Raw genomic sequence first — 17,922 nt, 5'->3', positions numbered from 1 at the left:
CATAAATCTGATATAAAAGTGACGTCTGTTTTAGGTTTAAGTAGGTGTATAAAGTTTCAGTTCGCAGAGATCGCTTTAGGATCCATGTTTAAGATTAAAGAGCATTATCTGTTTTCATTGATCAGATCTTTCTTTCACACCGTTGCGTGATCTAGGTTTCATTACCTAGGGTCTGCATAAAAAGGGAAGTATTAAATTTCGTTAATCAGATTTTGCAGTCGTTAACAGCCCGCGTGACTCTCTTTAGAATGTGTCTTTGGAATGTGTTGATGTCTAAGAACTGTTATACCGCTATATGCCTTAGTCACCTCTTACGACACTCACGGAACTATATGCAGTGGTTCTATTCTGACACACAAATACTCAATTATTTTAAACGAACGATGACAACCATTTTAAAGAACTCATGTTAATATGAACTAATAAGGTGTCCATTTATATTATCCTGTGTCATATTTTGTGAACATATACTTGTAAATAAATAAGTAAATAAGGTGCTTATCTACCATGCCAACTATCCTTAATTTTAAAATAGTAATTAGCTGTTATGTAATAATTTATTATTTGCTAACCTTTGTTATTTGTCGTTATTATTTTGTTCATATTGTTATTCCAGTATTTTTTCTTCATAAAGAAGGGATGTTTACCAAAATTTTGTTTTGCCACTGAATTGATGTTGTCGTGAGAAGAGGCCATCGACATTGTGATTGATAAAAGTTATGATAACATCATGTTGTCGATAATCTGATCTACAGCGCTGTTGGTAAACAACTTTTTTATGATGTTAACGTATATTTACTCGTCATAAATTTACGGATCGAGAAACATGAGAAATTTATTTTTAACTTTTTCCAAAACATTTTTCACCTCCATCTTTCTCAAATACGTGTGTTCCTAATTCCTTTCGGGACTGTGACGCCATGAAGCCCGGTCAGCGTAAATGTAACGAAGAAGGTCAGCGTAAAAATATAATCTTTAAGTTTTGAAAAATCACCTATCATTACAACTAGCCACTTGCCTTACGTCAACCCTAATATGCTCTTGACAATGCTAGTGTTGCCGTTTGCTGACAAGGCTATGTGTATATTTTAGCTTTGTTCGACATCTACGGGAGGGAATGTAGTGGTCCTATTCTACAGCGGAACCTCACATCACGCCACCCGCACTCAATATCATTGCATCATCCTCCATACCATCTCTCGGATCTCGAGAAACTTCAGCACGAGAAAATTAAACATTGCTGCCTAAATGCACGCTATTCTACTCTATACTCTTTGTGAAATTAGATATGACAAGAAAAAGTGCCTGTGAAGATCTAATTTTTGAATATCTATGTAATAGCTTTAGTCTAGCTTTGACTTCGAAGGATAGAACCATTTTAAACGTACATAACCAGTGCATCGCACCAAAATCCATCGGTGCGTTACATTATCAGCGGTAATACCTACGGCGGGTTCAAGAGCGGTCAACTCATTCATTGAAGCATCCGTCGCGGGTCACTGACCTTGCTATCAGAGGTGTGCTGAAAACATCTCATCTTTATTTTATGTCTTAAAACGGACAACGATCAAGGGCGCACACTAGTGAGCAAACACAGACACATCTGTGGAAACAAGTAAATCGATTTTCCTGCGTTGGAAATTGAATCCAGGATCTCCAGATGACAGGCGTGGTGACCACTACGCCCCTGAGGTCGTTATAGGTCTATCAGCAAGAATACTAGCCGACAAGTTCCACGATATTGTTTATTGTAACACCTTGTGTCCTTCTCTTCTTCCAAATTGGCTCTGTATTAAAAGATAAAGATAAGATAAACATAATGATTAACACTGAAATAATGTGATAGCATAAATTGTTATAATTAATTATTTTATTTATTTGTTTATTTAGAAAACCAACAGTGTTGCAATACAAAAATGACAGTCTTATATAACAATTATAACGCCAATAACAGGTTTCCCTTATTTTTTACAGTAGTTTGATTGATAATGGTGGAATAAGTGCGGCATCTGGAAATATCGACAAAACCTATGTAATGCGAAATTCATCGATTATGTTCTAATTACAAGTGTGTTACGTGGGATAGGTATTTCCCAATATTAAATTATTTAATTATATAAGTGCTTCCAAAAATTCAAAATCATTTGTAAGAATACAACATTACTACAATCCAGGTGGCCTTAGTAGTTGAGATTATATTTTCTGTAAATGAAAGTTTTTGAGCGTTCTCAAGACGAACAACCTTCATTGACCAAGATGGTCCACTTACAAGAGACACACTGCATTACAACGCACGCATGTCTACCTTTATCGTCAGCGCAGCCGGTCGTGGACCCCAGGATACGCTCAATTGTGGTCATAAAGGTGCGTTTACCTCTCACCCGCCTTGAACTTTGTATCTCATGTAGGGCTGGCTGCTGCTGATATATCTTTGTCTCAAACGAAATGCTATTAGGGCTTCAGCAGTAAAGGAACAATAAAAAGAGATAGGTGATTCTTACATGCGTTACTTCTCTCCTTTGAATTTTGTTACATTATTTTTTCTGATTACTTTATTCAGAATCTCCAGAGATTACATCTATGTACCTTTAATTCTTCAGTATAGTCCACCTCAGGAAATAGGGGATTCCATAAGAAACAAGAAAGACTTAGTGGTGAAAAGGCAAAGAATAAAAACATTTATAAAGAAATTTTTCTTCAACGAAAAATCTATTACGTAAAGTACATTAAGACTACATCAAGATTTGCGCCGTTATAAGAATCTAACGCTACATTTATTCGTAAAGATTTCCTCACTATTATAATACGAAAAACTGGAAAAAACTTGAATCACTTCCGCGTCTACATGTACCAATCAACATCGCAGGTCCACCACCTTTTATTGTTGCTTTCATATCACCCGGTGTCCGGTTGCCATCCGCGAGACAATTGCTTGCTCAGAACTGGACGGTTGCATCTCCAAACAACGATGAAGGAAAATAACGTTAAATGTGTCCAGTTATGGTCGAGATTTGAGTTGATTTTAAGTAGAGTACCAACAATTAAGGTAGCTTTGTTATGGCTGCTAGGGATTAATTTAAAGGGCATATATAAATGTTTAGTGTCTTTTGAGATGATCATCGTTACTATCTTCCATTTGTATCAGAACACAGAATGATCTGGCAAAGTCGAAAAAATCCAAAGTAGGTAGCTATAGATGGACTTTTATTAGAATTGTGCACTAAACAAAACTAACTTGAGTTTTTAATTTTTTATATTAATCTTCTACTACTGCTTTGAATGATCGAAGGTCATTTTGCATGGAGTTTTCTAGTTAGAAAGATTCCATACTCCAAAAACAGCCTTCTGGTTTATTTGATTTTATTAATTTTATAACGCACTTGCAGCTAATTGAGCTGATGCGTGTGTGACTTGAATATTTTATCTAATCTATTCTTGAAACTATTGACTGAAAGTGCACCATTGAACTTGTTCCAGTCTCGTATTACACAATTTGCATGCACGGTTTACAAAAGAGACCAATAATTTCCAATTCGATGTTCACTTTTAAATAAACCTATATGGTTTACAACTTTAGGTACTGCAACCTATACATCCCTTTCTTGAATGATAACACAAGCATTACTCCAGTTACATGAGAGATCACGAGGTGCACGGTCCTCATTGCGACAATTGTTGACAATCAGCGCCAATTTACTGCCTCCCGCCAGCCGGCCACTTGTGCTTTCACTTCTCACCGGTACTGGCGGGATCAAAAGAGTCGATCATTCAAATATGTGAATTTATATCACTGATTCTACAGGCAGGAGATATTATTATATCACACACATCACAGAGATCTAGTACCAATAATTTCTCGATATCATTTCTGATATTACTTATTTCTACTTGCAGCACCCTATATTATATAATATTTAAAAAAAAATTAGTTGCCCTAAATTATTATTTTTTGAAAATTAAAATAGGAATTAAAAAAAAGCTATTTGATAATGCTTAACAGGCTGCAGCTTTTGCCAAGGTGCCACTTCAGAATATGCTATTGTGCAGGTGGCCTGTTAAAGTTCCACATTAGATGTTCCAGATCCTACAATGACAATGTTTCATCAAAATATGTCCAGTCGTTCAGGAGGTTAGCGTGTGTAACTCTAAGAGACCAGCTGCACCGTACATGAAAATTGTTTGTATTTTCAATAAGCCATTGGCTAGTTTGAGTAATATTTTTCTGCATTCTAAAACCGTATCAAATGTGTAGATATTCCGTTTCGTAAGTTTACATCAACGTTAATTGCATGCTCTGTTTATTAATATTAGCAGCCAAATAATGTAGGTGAGCGTGGAGCGCAATGTTTTTATTACGGGAAATCTTTTGATTTATAGACAAGGTGCTTTCGTTTGTTTCAGGGTTCTCGCGTCAGTTATCAAAGCCATATTTGGTAAGTGTTTCAGTTGTTTTTCTATTCCAAACATTTAACGCATCATTACAAATACCGATTTGTATTTTATTAAGCTTTGTTATTGGTTAAGAAATTTTTACGCCAAAGTTATTTTGTGGAAGGTATCTGATTGGTAGTTGGATGGTAGAGGTCGTACTCATACGAGTTCTTATTGCTCAAAATTGTACTATTACGTATTGCGATGCAAAAAAAAAATGGTAACGCTAATGCTCTATGGCCATAACCTATCTATCACTACCACTATAAAATTTGCTAGTATGTTGACTAACTATTATAAAAATTAGACTGTAAGTATACTTATATTTTTTTAATTATTGAAACTGGATTTCCTTAGAGAAGTGAGTATATTGGTACTGAACCCTGTCTGATTTCATATCAGATTCTCACGTACAACACATGCGGTAATATTACCCGCATATTCGACGTATTGTAAACAAACTCGCTCTTATTTGCTTTCTTAACATATATTTTATTTTCATTTCGCACACGTGTGGCGCGAAGGAGATCCGTTACGCGAATATTTTTATAATCATATTAGTGAGCTAGATCTGCTTTGCTTATTTAACACTGCGAATATAATCAGTTTTAGTTCAAAGTAATGATTGATTTATTGGACAAGACTAGTCTTGTCCATAGGTAGCATTGCTAATGCTTATATGCCATATTATGCCATATTATGAGACTAGTATATTGATACATCGTGAGAATCCCATAACAAAAGTCAGTCAGTACCGGGAATTAGTGTAATTGTAATTTGTGTGATTTCTCCATATACATATTTGTTTTAAGATTACTGACCAGTTATATTTCAACAGGTTTCATTATAAAAAGTAATACAAGTTTGATGCTACAGAATATAGTTTGGATCTTTCATAATTAGTAGTTGCCTCGCTGACGAAATGTGAAGTTAGTGCTATTTATTCAACTCTGTATCATCTATGTAATATTAGTTCCTGGCTTTTTGTACTATCTAATTCCCTCAACTTTGATCCCTTTTCCTGAAGTGTGAGCATAAGCAAACAATTACAAAGAGATTCAATAAAATAAAACACAATGGGTGCGTTGTTTAGGTAAATCGCCACATTTAACCGACCATTGTCCGTCTGAGAGAAGGTATTCAGCGCACCTTCCATACCGACACGTTAAAAGCATAGAATACATTATATTTGTACAGAAAGACTGGGTTATTAGGATTTATAACCATGAATGTTTTTGAGAAATTTCAGTTAACTGAGAACGTTGACTAATGGTCGTAAAACTTGCATTCCCTTCTCCTATTTCTCTCGTTCAGAGTTCTGGATGATGATGATGTTGAGAGGTTAGATTATGCTTAACTTGTTATAAAGGCATAGTTTGCAGTAATCATATAAAACGTTATATGTAGGAGTAGAGATGGGTTTGTGCCAGTTTTTTTGGGAATAAACTGCGAAAATATAAGTCCTAAACAATCTCTTATAATAACATCAGCTACAAGAGGTCTCAGCTATATCAGAAAAACTGTACTGAGATTGGTTTTGTTATGCAAGTTTTATGCAGTCTGAGTATAGTTTAATCTGATGATGATTTTAATTATCTTATAGATACATACTTTAATAGATAAGTTACAAAACTTATCTATTAAAGTATGTATCTATTAAAAAGTTATGAACTAAACTGCATTGTGAAATTTACTTTCTTATGATCTTGATCTCGTCTGCGCAATCCCAAGTCTATGTCCATATTTGGCCAACAAAAGTCTGTTTGTTTCGACCACCGCTCGCTCGCATTGTCCTCCCCCTCTATTGTTACTGACAATCTCCTACACCGGACAGCCCGTGATTTGAGGGATGCCTTTCATGACGTCATAAAGTGTAAAGTTTTTATTCTTTGCTTTGGCGTTATTGGATGTGTTACGGTTGATATGACTTATGTGGGTTAGATCAGACCGCTCAACCTTTTTCTGTTTGCTTTTTATTGTTTACATTACAGTTCTGGCTTTATATTATTGTCGTGTGTAGGTTTAAGGTAGAGATTCAGATTTATTTATTGCAAGTATCAAAGTTAAAAGTTGTTAAGTACATAGTTAATGAGTTAACGTTAGAAACTTGATATTTGTTCCGTTTAGTCGTAGCGAAAGGGGAAACCTAAAAAATGCTCGCTTTATTTTACAAGGTACTAAGGTGTACTTTTATTTTACAAGGCTATGCGTACTAATGGTCTGATAACTAATAATGCCGACAATCGTGCGAAATCGTGGAGAAAAAAAAATCGGTAGCAGGCCCTGAGCTACGACGCTTTACATATGAAGAAGAAAGGAAAATGGTCACATGAAAAAGAAATGGTGATGCTGATATTCAGAATAAAATAACTGATTCAATGTTAATACTTCCTAGCCAACAATAAGAGCTACATGCCCACCACTTTATCTTGCTGCGCTGAAGCGCTAATCCGTATGAGGTGAGACTTCCAGGAAGGTGCCATGCATCTTCGCAAACCCCTGTTTAGATGTCAGCTGACGCGGGAGTTAGCGTATGATGAATGGAAGACGTGCGCTTTATCATACGAAGTAGTCAGAAAAAGGTATTAAATCTAGATGTAAATTTAAAGTCACCTTTGATATCAAATATGAGAGAGTCGCAGCTGCTATATATTAAATGGTTTGGAATGTACTGGCAGATGACGAAGATAATAGATAGTCGAGTCAATTTAAATGATAGTCGAAGGCATGTAGAAAAAGTAGCGTTCACACGCAACACATTTCCATTGACACATTTCCATATCCTGCTTAACTTAATTTGTCCTCCAAATAATGGAATGGTTTAGGACTTTTTCTAAAGTTAAAATTATCATTTACCCCCTCACGGAATACACAGAGCCAAGAGTTGCGAAAACCGAAGGCCACATTTAGCTGTACTAATTCATATGTAATTCAAATCATTTATTCAGAAATTAGACCTTCACAGGCACTTTTTTTCGTCAATTTTATATTTATAGTTATTTCTCACAAGCTACAAACTACTGGCATTTCGGAACGACCACTACTGAGAAGAAATGCCGAAAGAAACTCATTTGAACAGTGTTGGTCCCAATGTTTTTTTCTAATAATATATAAAATTACATAATTACTATTATATTATAGTAATTATGTAAGTTCCCTCCCAATAGAGGGAACCTCACGACCCGGCCCACAACGCCACTACCAGATTGACCATTTGAGTGAACATGACTCTCGATTCCCATGACTTCATAATTACAAATCTTATTCGTCGAAATAGAAGTATAATTCAGACACTTGAAGATTACAAATCACGTTCATGTTTTACAAATAAAATTTAAATACTTATTAATTAAAATTTAAATGAAAATAAAAATTATAAATAAAAGATAAAATAAAAAACAGTAAAATAAAAATTAGGAGATCATGTGTGGAGTGGCAAATTTGTCGGGAGGATCCATGCGTTTTTATCAGTCAAATAGGCGTTAATTGTGTAATACGCTTTATCCATTAAATTTTTCTTAACATAAGTTTTGATTGATTAATAGACATGATATGATTAATAGACATGACATGATAATAGCCTCTGCAAGGAGTTTATTGAATAATTTTACACTTTGACCCACGAAAGACCGCCGAACCTTTTTAAGCCTGAATCTGTTTATACAAAGTTTGTGCTTATTTCGAGTGTTTACACAATTTACTTCGTTTAATTTTTTATTTAAATGTAAATTTGATTTGACAAAAATTAGCACATCAAAGATATACTGAGATACAACAGTTTTGACCGTGATTTCAATATGTTTATCCCACTTTAATTTGTCTGTTGTGATCGTGGGCTTGGTGGTCGTGCTACACTATTTAATTGAGATTGAATAGTGTAGCACGTTATAATAAGGCTGCACTTGTAATAATAGGTCGCTAGCCTGTAGCCTATGAGAAGAATCTTTCATTGTCTCACTCATTTGACCATTTCCCCTGTTTCTTCCTTAGCCACTGAACGTCAGAGCCTTGGTCAGACTTATGTTGACCAATAGAATTGTTCTAACTAAAATAATTTATTTATCCGATTCAATCTGGAAATGAAAATTTTCCGGCTGGCTCCAACAGATGCACAAGTTGACACACATCACTCAAAACTTGTTTATCGTAAACTGCCATAAATCATACAAACCCGGCTTCTTACATCTTCATACTACATACAAAACTACTACAAACATTCAAAAGTACAATATCAACCTTATTTGTATATGAATAAAGAATTTTCATATGTCTGTGAAAGATCGTAAGCTAATGTCTTGCAAATTTATTTTGAGACTTACAAAGTTCAAATTCAACCTAATCGGTATTGTCATAAGGAGTGAATCAAGTGATTGTAGAAGTTGGTAAGCGATGTTGGGGACATCAAAGAACCAATTACAACATATGGTTTATATGTCCGTCGGTCCAGAGAGTAATGTCCGGTAAAAATATGAATGGCAGCTCTGTGGCACGTTTTGGTAAATAGACCGGTGTTTTCAGATGGACAGGGATACATCAGATAACGACACACTCCATTATATAGCGTGTTTGTGGATTTGGATGTGACACACATTATATACTTACTATCACACTACTACCTAGTAGGTATAAAACAAGGCTTTCGTCTTTTAAACGACATAGCGGATTTTGATAAAATTTTCCCTTTTATTTAGATAAATAAATCCCGAAGGTTTATATACATAAATAACCCCATGTCAAATCGGGCCAGGTCGTTGTTGTTTTTTAAGTTGTTTACAAAAATATCATTTTTGACACAAGCTCTTATGTTGTTAGAGAGATCTTATTGTATTCTATGTGTGACATAAAAATCATGTATGTGCAGTAAACCGTTGAGGATTTCCCACGTCTGGAGCCGTTTCAGCCCTCGTGCATTGCCATCCAAATTAAACGAGTAATCTCAGCTCAATTGCTTGAAGATATTTGCTTCAAATTTGAGTTTACGACGAGATTCCAACCGAGACGGTACAGAGTTATTATGACATATCAGCGACAAACGTAGTTACGTTGCAAGTTAAATAAAACCTTGTAAAAAGTTGATACCTCAGCTGATATCGACAATGTTGCTGAATACATTTTACAAAAAATAACAGCATCACTATAATATACTATTCGCAGCATTAGGTTTTCACTAAACAAATTTAGCCCCACTAAGACGCAGGATTTTCAGTTGCATAATCAGTCATTCTTTATCAAGATTAGAAACAGAAACATTTTCATTTGTTTCGGGCATTCTAGACTTAAATCGTAACAGCAAAGTAAACATAACAGTCGCAGAGACGCATAGGTACTCTAATTCCCCGTACGCTATAAATAGTTACCGTTTAATCAAGGTGTTTGAGGGGTCTGCGGCGGCGACGGGGGGGAGAGGCGGTTGTAATTAACGTACAGGTTGACAGATGACAAATTGACCGACGGTGACCGACGTGGCCGACGGATGGAGATTGGGTGCAGCATTGATTTCGCACGTTTAGCCTCCTGATTCATTAGGATTGCTTGAATGCGATACAATATTTTACTAAATGAACAAATCAGTATAAAGAAAAACATAACAAAAAATATGTTTCAATGTTAAAAGAAAACAAAAACAAGTGTGTTATAAATAAAAATAAATAACAAGAAAGGGCTTTAATTTGCATCTGAAATGTGTCCACTAAAATTTGTTTCTCTTAGTTGAGAATGGAATACTATTGCTATTATATCGTTATTATATTATTAAGTGATCCATACCTACCAGGTGGATACTAACTCTTGCAATATCTCTTTTTGGTTTCTTCCACACAATAATATTTCTCATAAGTTCAAGAGCCGCGGTAACCGCTTAAATGAATCATCGCCAATTCACTGGTTCCTTGGTAGAAAATTTAACACTAACTGAATCATATCCTCCACCACGTCGCACCTGTTCCGCCACACTCGGCCCTCTAAATCCAGTAGCGGCAATTACACCATTTCCACGCGTCGCTGCCAATGCACTAATAGTTCCATCACCATAATTATATCTGCGAGGATTTATGTTGCAACTGATCAGGAGATCTTCGAAGTTAGGTACGGTTATCATCGTATCTCACGAGTGGTGTTTTTGTTTCCATCCCGGACAAATCAGCTGAATCTGAAGTTTTGTTCACTAGATGGCGGTAGATAGTCGTAAAAGTCAAGTGAGATGTTTTTAGGCTACTTGAATAAAATCTGACACAATTGTTACCAATAACACTCAACAAGAAAGAAAGAAACTGAATCGAATTCTAATTACTAATTGAAACAGACTTTCACCGTCGTCTGTTGAGGTAAACGTCAAGATCCCAGAGTAAAAAGAAAATTAAATTTTATAGGAATATCGAAGTATAATCATAAAATAATTTAAGACAATAGGCTAACATCATAAATGTCGCGCCAATCTAAAAGAAATGCTCATGCTACGCAATAAGTTCCTGTAGATACGGCTCGAAGGACCAACAAATGTAGACGACAGCGTCAGCTGGTTCAAATTATATTTCAATTGTGTGAGTTAAACGATGCAGCAGTTTTTAGCAACATTTATTTTTCCAAAATTTATTTTGAATGACACAGTCAATACAGTTTTTTCTTTAAAAAACGTCAAAACTGAATGAGGTTTTAAGTCAATGTGGCCATCGCCAATTTCTTGTAAAGTTTGTTTGATAGTGTACCTTCTATAGTACGATAGTAATATTTATTCTTTGTGTAGGTGCGCCAATTACCTGGCGCCTGCTACACATAAATTTAATGAGACATTCAGTGTTTATATTAGAAGTGACGCCGTATGCAACCTACTCCGTTTCTTGTACAGGTGCAAACGGATATATAAATTTGTCTCATGTTGGGGATAATTTTAGTTAGCAAGATCTTATCACAAATTCTTCTCGTTTAAGTGTCGACGAAGTGATCGATGTAAATCCTAAGGTTAAAGATAAATTCGAAATTAAAATTGTTGTTGTTAAAAAACATCGATGAAATCAAAGTCCAAAATTCTTTGAAAGTACCTCTAATTGTTCCATTATAACTCCACGCACCTTATGTACTCTTGCAGCAATTAACCTGATCTATATAAATCATCTATTTCAGTTTCTGCAACAATGTTTACTACGGATTGATTTAGTATTACTTCAGAGCAGGTGGTGACATCATCAAGTAAATTGTAATACTAGAAGCAGGTTAATGTTTTACCATTATTTAGACACTAGAGTTAATGGGTTTGGAGTTTCTGTTACGGTTTTTGATATCAAAAGCATAAAATATATAGAGGGTATAAAAGAAAAGTTGAACAAACAAATTAAATTGATAAGAATACCCGTAGAAATTAATCTTATAAATGTATAGCCAAGTTAATAAATAATACTCTCAAATATATTTATATTTTTATTCTCACATAGATTTATGACATCAGAAATGTATCAAATAATCTTAATTATCCTTATTTCTAATTTTTTGGTAGGTGATGATGACGTTTCTTCCCGTTGTCTCCCTATAGTAATTGGACAGAATAACTAGTCTTGACCTCCAGTTGAGTCGATCACTATTGTGATTGTGTATTGATAATGTTTCTCGCTATCTATCAGATGAAGCAAAACCAGAAAATGAGTAATATTTTCTTTATAAGTACGAAATTTTTTCCAACATTATTGAGGGACCTAACAAGAATTAGCATTGGCAATGTGGGAGCAGGTGAACATGTATTTTTTCCTAATGGTACCAGAAGGTGGGGTCCAGCGGGAATAGACGTCCGCAGTCGTGTGCCAATTAACCTGGTGGCTCTAAATCATGTCTATTCCTGTCGTGCTGTCGGCTGTCGCGACAATGTCGCGCTGTCGTGGCTGCGACAAAACGTTTGATTTACAAGCGACAATAAAACAATACAGATGGAAGATTTAGCTGGAGATAAACTGAGAATTACGCAATTTGTAGAAATTGGTAAAGGATCCGACCAAAATATTCGTTCAGTCAAATTCTAGGAATTTGAAGCCTTTTTAATTTTAATATACATAATTGAAGAGATGATGGCCAAGTGGTTAAAGCCGTCCGCTTGTAATTGAAGGTTCGAATTCTACTCATGCCACACGAGTTTGTATATCAATGTGATAGTAGTTTTCATATACCACCACTTGCTTGATGCTTTTTTTCACCGCAAGTGAATAAAAACATGTGACGAAACTCGCACACTTGTTGAAAGTTTAAGTTCACTTGTGTGTTTGCGATTACTGGCCGCTAGGCGCGGTCGATTGTTCTGGAAGAATAGTGTTAGTAATTACAACATTCGAAAATAATGCAGTCCGCAATGACCTCTAAACAAAATTTTAGACAAAATGCTTTATTCCTCTTCTGGGTGCCTATTTCCTGTATTTAGATATATAAATACAGGAAATAGGTACCATTACAATAAAAACTATAATATATTTTGTAATGTTTCTAGATAAAACAATCTGCAATGTATTCCATCAAACCTGATTTCTTTTCCTACTTTGCATAAATTTACTTGCTATAAAAACCAGTCGTGATCATACATCCTAAAAGACGACCTAAAGTTACTAGATTTCAGGAAACCTGAACGGTAAAATTCCTAATTCACGAGTTTTCTTAAAAGCGTTAGATTTATTGCATCGTAAAGCATGTCCGTTGTCCTACTGTATGATATAGTGCAGTTATGACGGTGAGACACGCGGGCATGCATTGATTCATTATTGCGGTATTGGTCTAAGTTATTTTTATTCATTTATATTTTTCTATTCGCTCATGAGAGTTCTCTGTTCTCTAATAAACACTGATGTGTACATTAATTAACATAGCAAGAGTAAATATAAAATTTACTTATAAGAAACGAACCCCAAACTTTATATGCGAAAGAACAATAAAAAAAAACAAGAAAATAAATAACTAAATATAGAACTAAATATATTGGGGCTACCTCAATCACACAGATTGAGCTAGCCCCAAAGTCAGTTCGAGACATGTGTTAAGGGATACTAACTCAACGATACTATATTTTATAACAAATACATATATAGATAAACATCCAAGACCGGAGCCAATCAGAAAAAGATCATTTTCCATCATGACTCGACGGGGGATCGAACCCGGGACCTCTCAAGGGAGGCAAGCTCTTTGCCACTGCGCCACTGAGGTCGTCTAAGAAGATAGAAATAAGAGTAGCTTTATTTTTTCATTATAATGAAACGATTTTTATATTTCTATGACAAAATAAACAACCTATTTTTTTTCATCTACTGTTTAAAGTAGCTTTTTGAATCATTATGTGAGCTACTCATGTTTTGTATTCTATATAAATTAACTGTATTAGTATCATGCGGTTAAATGTACCATATTTGTTTGTCTATTTACCCATTCCCTCGTGTAGGTGAACATCAAAGTGGGTATACTGCGCCGATTGTTTATTTTCATTAGTTTGGAGCGTGGAGTGAGGTACAATCTCTTGCGTCGCTCAAACATTTTTATGAGCAGTCTGTAGTTAGATGTGACGAGTCGCTTTGATACTCTGTGTCCACTAAATATGAAGAAATATTGATCGTAAAATCACGACAAAGGTAACGGACATTATTGAGGATAATGGATATTGGTGTCACTGAATATCTGCGACGTAGCGTGTGCTGAGTGATGCCTTTTTGTGACGTACTTAGCATTTGTGATGTAGATAATTTATATGGCATATACTGCAAATACGAAATTTCTTCCTGTTTGCTCTTCATTTGGCACGATCTTCAACATCCATTTATTTCTTCCTACACCCGTGGTACATCTCTAACCCTAAGTCAAAACGGAGTTATCCGAAAATGTTCTCCAAATCGTTGCAACAGCTTATCTAATCTCAACATATAAAAATCTGGGCCACAAATCCGCTCCAATGACTGGAGTTACGAGCCGGGAAGCGAACCCGGGCCATTCCACACGTTTCTACAATATCTACTGTAAACATGAGGGTCGTTTGGTGAGGAAAGAGTTCTCTGTTAAGCTTCTGTTAAACAGGTTAAATATTATTTGAAGATGGTTATAGTTTTTATTAGATTCGGCTTCGTTGACCTACCTTCTGTATATGTAACGAATATAGTGGTTAAATATTATGTTTTATAATCGATTAGCTGTAACCGGTTTTGCACACCTTCATAAATAAAATCACCCAGTGAAAAAACTAGAAAAAAACATAATAGAAATCTGGAATAAACTTGTTAAATAAATGAATTGATTTCTATGCGCCATTCACATAATAATATTATTTTTGTTGCAATTATCTTTTTGTAGGAGTGAAATTATCCACGTTGTAATAAATTATCATAATCTAATGAGAAAATAATTAATGTAAATAAATTTACTTTAAAGCGATAAATCTTTTACCTGGTAATCAGAAGTGCAAATAAACTTATAGAAATAGATACACAAACAACTGTTCCGGTATACATCGATGTGAAAAGAACCACAAAAGTTGGCAATAGTTCAGCAACACATTAACCGTTTCGAGCAAATAATTTAAAAATTCACGACCTAGTCCTATGACCGTGGTCAAAGCTAAGATCATCCGTCATCCAGGTAGAACATAGACTTAAATAAATGTTATTGCTGGATGATGTTTCAACCTTTTCTTTTTAAGGACTTCTCTTTTTCTTATTTCTAAAACTGGAGTCAGTTTTTATTTAAGTCGCCTAGGCATTTGGCATGAATTTTACACGGCAATGACAGTGTACATTCACACATACATCCTCACAAACTTTCTCAGGATTAGGTAGGATAGGATGTTTGACAAAATTTCATCAAACATCATGTCATTGGAACGACGTTGTGAGTACTTTATTCCAACTGAAATAGTGCATAAACAACATTGCCGGTTTTGCGACTATTCAGAAGAACTGACACCCACTTTGAACTTTAGTCACTAAATAGGGTTTTGACCCTGGGTTTCACGGTAATAACAAAATCGTTTATCAGTCAGGTGGATGAAAAGTACTCAATTTATGAATAGCCAGCCAAATTTTACATTCATTGTATTGATAATATGGTGTAGTTGTAACGTACAATTAATATGATAATTCTAATCTCATACTGTAAAAGCGAAAGTAAGTTTTAGTATTTAGGATTTAGACTTCCGGAAAAATCGATCGTTTCGTCAGGTCGGGAAATTGGCGTCGGTATTGTCGCGATCAATTCATTATCATTAAGTGCATAGTATAAAACATAGTCGCTTCCCGCTGTCTGTCTGTCCCTCAACTTTTAAAATCCACAGGCAATGACGTCGGTAGGTAGAAATTTACGTGTTTGACGCACAGCATCTAGGCGACCTATTTTCAGAAAAAAATGTAATTTTCGCCATGACTTCACATTTTCTTGCCGCGCTCTACATCGAAACTACGCCAAAATACGCAAATGATAACTGCGGAAGATTGCCACGGGATTATGAACCTTTTCTTGTACGGAATAGAGCTTGATATTTGGATATAAATAACGACCTGAATGCGTCGCAATTTACCCGAGCACGTATTTGTCACGTCTAAACTAGTTTATCTTTTAGGGTACAGTATTATCACTTGGACCTTCCGCATTTACTAGTCACCTTATCTGGTCCGTTTAATTGAACTTAATTTTCCAATTTTGATCACCACATCTGGAGGATTGCTCACCTATCCTATCGCGCAGGCGCCGCACAAAGTTCTTATTATTTGATGTCAATCCCTAGTTTATTCCTTAAACATGCAAGCAAGTCATGCCTCTGTCAGGCTTATTTATTTTAGTTCACAATAACGACGTCTACCTTCTGTACCTTGCGCGGCTTTTCCTCATTCTATTTTAGACCTTGTTTTCCTTTTATCATAATTTAAATTATTACAAGTATATTAAACTGTAGAACAGTGTGTCAGGTGACTGATACTTCTCCATATCGTGAAACCATTGTACGGAACCAAATCAGGAGAGCCGAATCATTCTTGATTGCCTAGATTTTTTCCGAGAGACTACTAGAAATAGTCCAGAAGAAGTTATTGCAATATTAACCTTGTCGCAGGTGAACGCCGACGTGATTTATATCCGAAAGATCATTAATTTACGTGTGAAAACCGGACATTTATAAAATGCCGCTATTTCTGAACTCGCTGCTGCACCGGCTGCGAAACAGATCGAATCTAATGTTTTTATTTCTTATTTTATTGCCATGTTGTGGTATTTTAATGTTATTTAAATGGGTGATTTAAATAATATATGAATTCGTTTACATTTCGCTTTAATTGCTGTTTAGAGTTGAAATTATAAACTTTAGAGTTAGTAACATTCATTCTAAGTAAATTCATAAAATAATATTTAGATTCTACTACCGTTTTTATGAAACAAGCAAAATTCGTTTTGTCTTGTATAAAACGATTTCAGTGATATATTTATGTGAAAACATTAATTTCAATAGTAAATTGTCACAATTTTATGATTTTAGATTTATTTATTGAAGCCTGCTCATATTTTATATCATGTTTTGACATCGGCGATCGTAAATCATAATTTTGTTGAAACTTTTATTTTATAAATCATACTAGATATTTTTTGTGACCAAGAAAGTTCATTGAAGAACCAGCGACCCTTGTAAAAATTACTTTTTCAGCTTTTTTATGATCAACAATTTTCAAGATACTCAGTGTATGCTATTTTGTTTTAATCATTCAACAGATATATTTATGCATACATACATTTTGTATTTGGTTTGAAAAAAAACATCATTATGTCTATATAAAAAAAAAAATTCGGCATTCGATAAGGGCATGAATGATTTTTTTTAGTGTCCCGTCTCCATTACACGCGATGCATGTTAGATCCTAATTGAATGAAGTACTTACGGAGTACCATTGTCATTGCCCGCTATATATAGCCCGCACATGTTTTGTCTACGGCTGCTATTTCTGTCTGTCTGTACGTGTGGACCTCCAGGCGAGAATTAATTGTTTTTTTATTTGACACACGTGGGATAGCTCATTGTTTTAATTGCTTTCTAAATTTGAGTAAGTACTTAGTATTAGTTGAATATTTATTTATTGTTTAAATTTTAGATGTGGTAATAAAATTAACATATCGAATGATTTTTTTAGTTATCTCCATGTTCTTGATTTATTTTTTATTAAGATATATTCACCTGTTCCTGCATCCTGTCTGTTATTACTTAAAACAATTTATTTTTTTATGTAAGGTGGTCAATTTGATTTTTGTTTTGTCTTAAAAATGGGAAAAGTTCTCTTCTCACTCAGACCTAATGCCTATTTATAGACACACACACACAGGAATATCGAAATAGACATACATATTACGGATCCTGTCTGTCTCAAAATATTTCAGGTCAAATCTATGTACCTATATGTCTTTTTAAGTGCGATTGATTAATAACAAGCCAAAGTTTCGCATTTACTGAAAGAGACCGTCATCCAACCTCGGTACTTCAAACCGTATTTACGTTCCGTCTTA

General features: G+C 34.9%; 1 protein-coding gene across 3 annotated transcripts in view; it reads left to right on the top strand.

Moving 5' to 3' along the window:
- The window catches only part of LOC128671190 (uncharacterized), a 476,937-nt gene that overhangs the window by 209,446 nt on the left and 249,569 nt on the right, over window positions 1-17,922 (top strand). For 2 of the 3 annotated variants that reach the window (XM_053747479.1, XM_053747481.2), the window contains one exon: window positions 4,402-4,433. The exons of the other annotated variant lie outside the window; for it this stretch is intronic. The gene's annotated coding sequence lies outside the window, so the exon portion shown is untranslated. The remainder of the gene's footprint in view (window positions 1-4,401; window positions 4,434-17,922) is intronic. 3 annotated transcript variants of the gene reach the window in all.

The sequence above is a fragment of the Plodia interpunctella genome, chromosome 7, assembly GCF_027563975.2.
Source record: "Plodia interpunctella isolate USDA-ARS_2022_Savannah chromosome 7, ilPloInte3.2, whole genome shotgun sequence".
Lineage (NCBI taxonomy): Eukaryota > Metazoa > Arthropoda > Insecta > Lepidoptera > Pyralidae > Plodia > Plodia interpunctella.
This window is presented reverse-complemented; position numbering and strand designations above follow the sequence as displayed.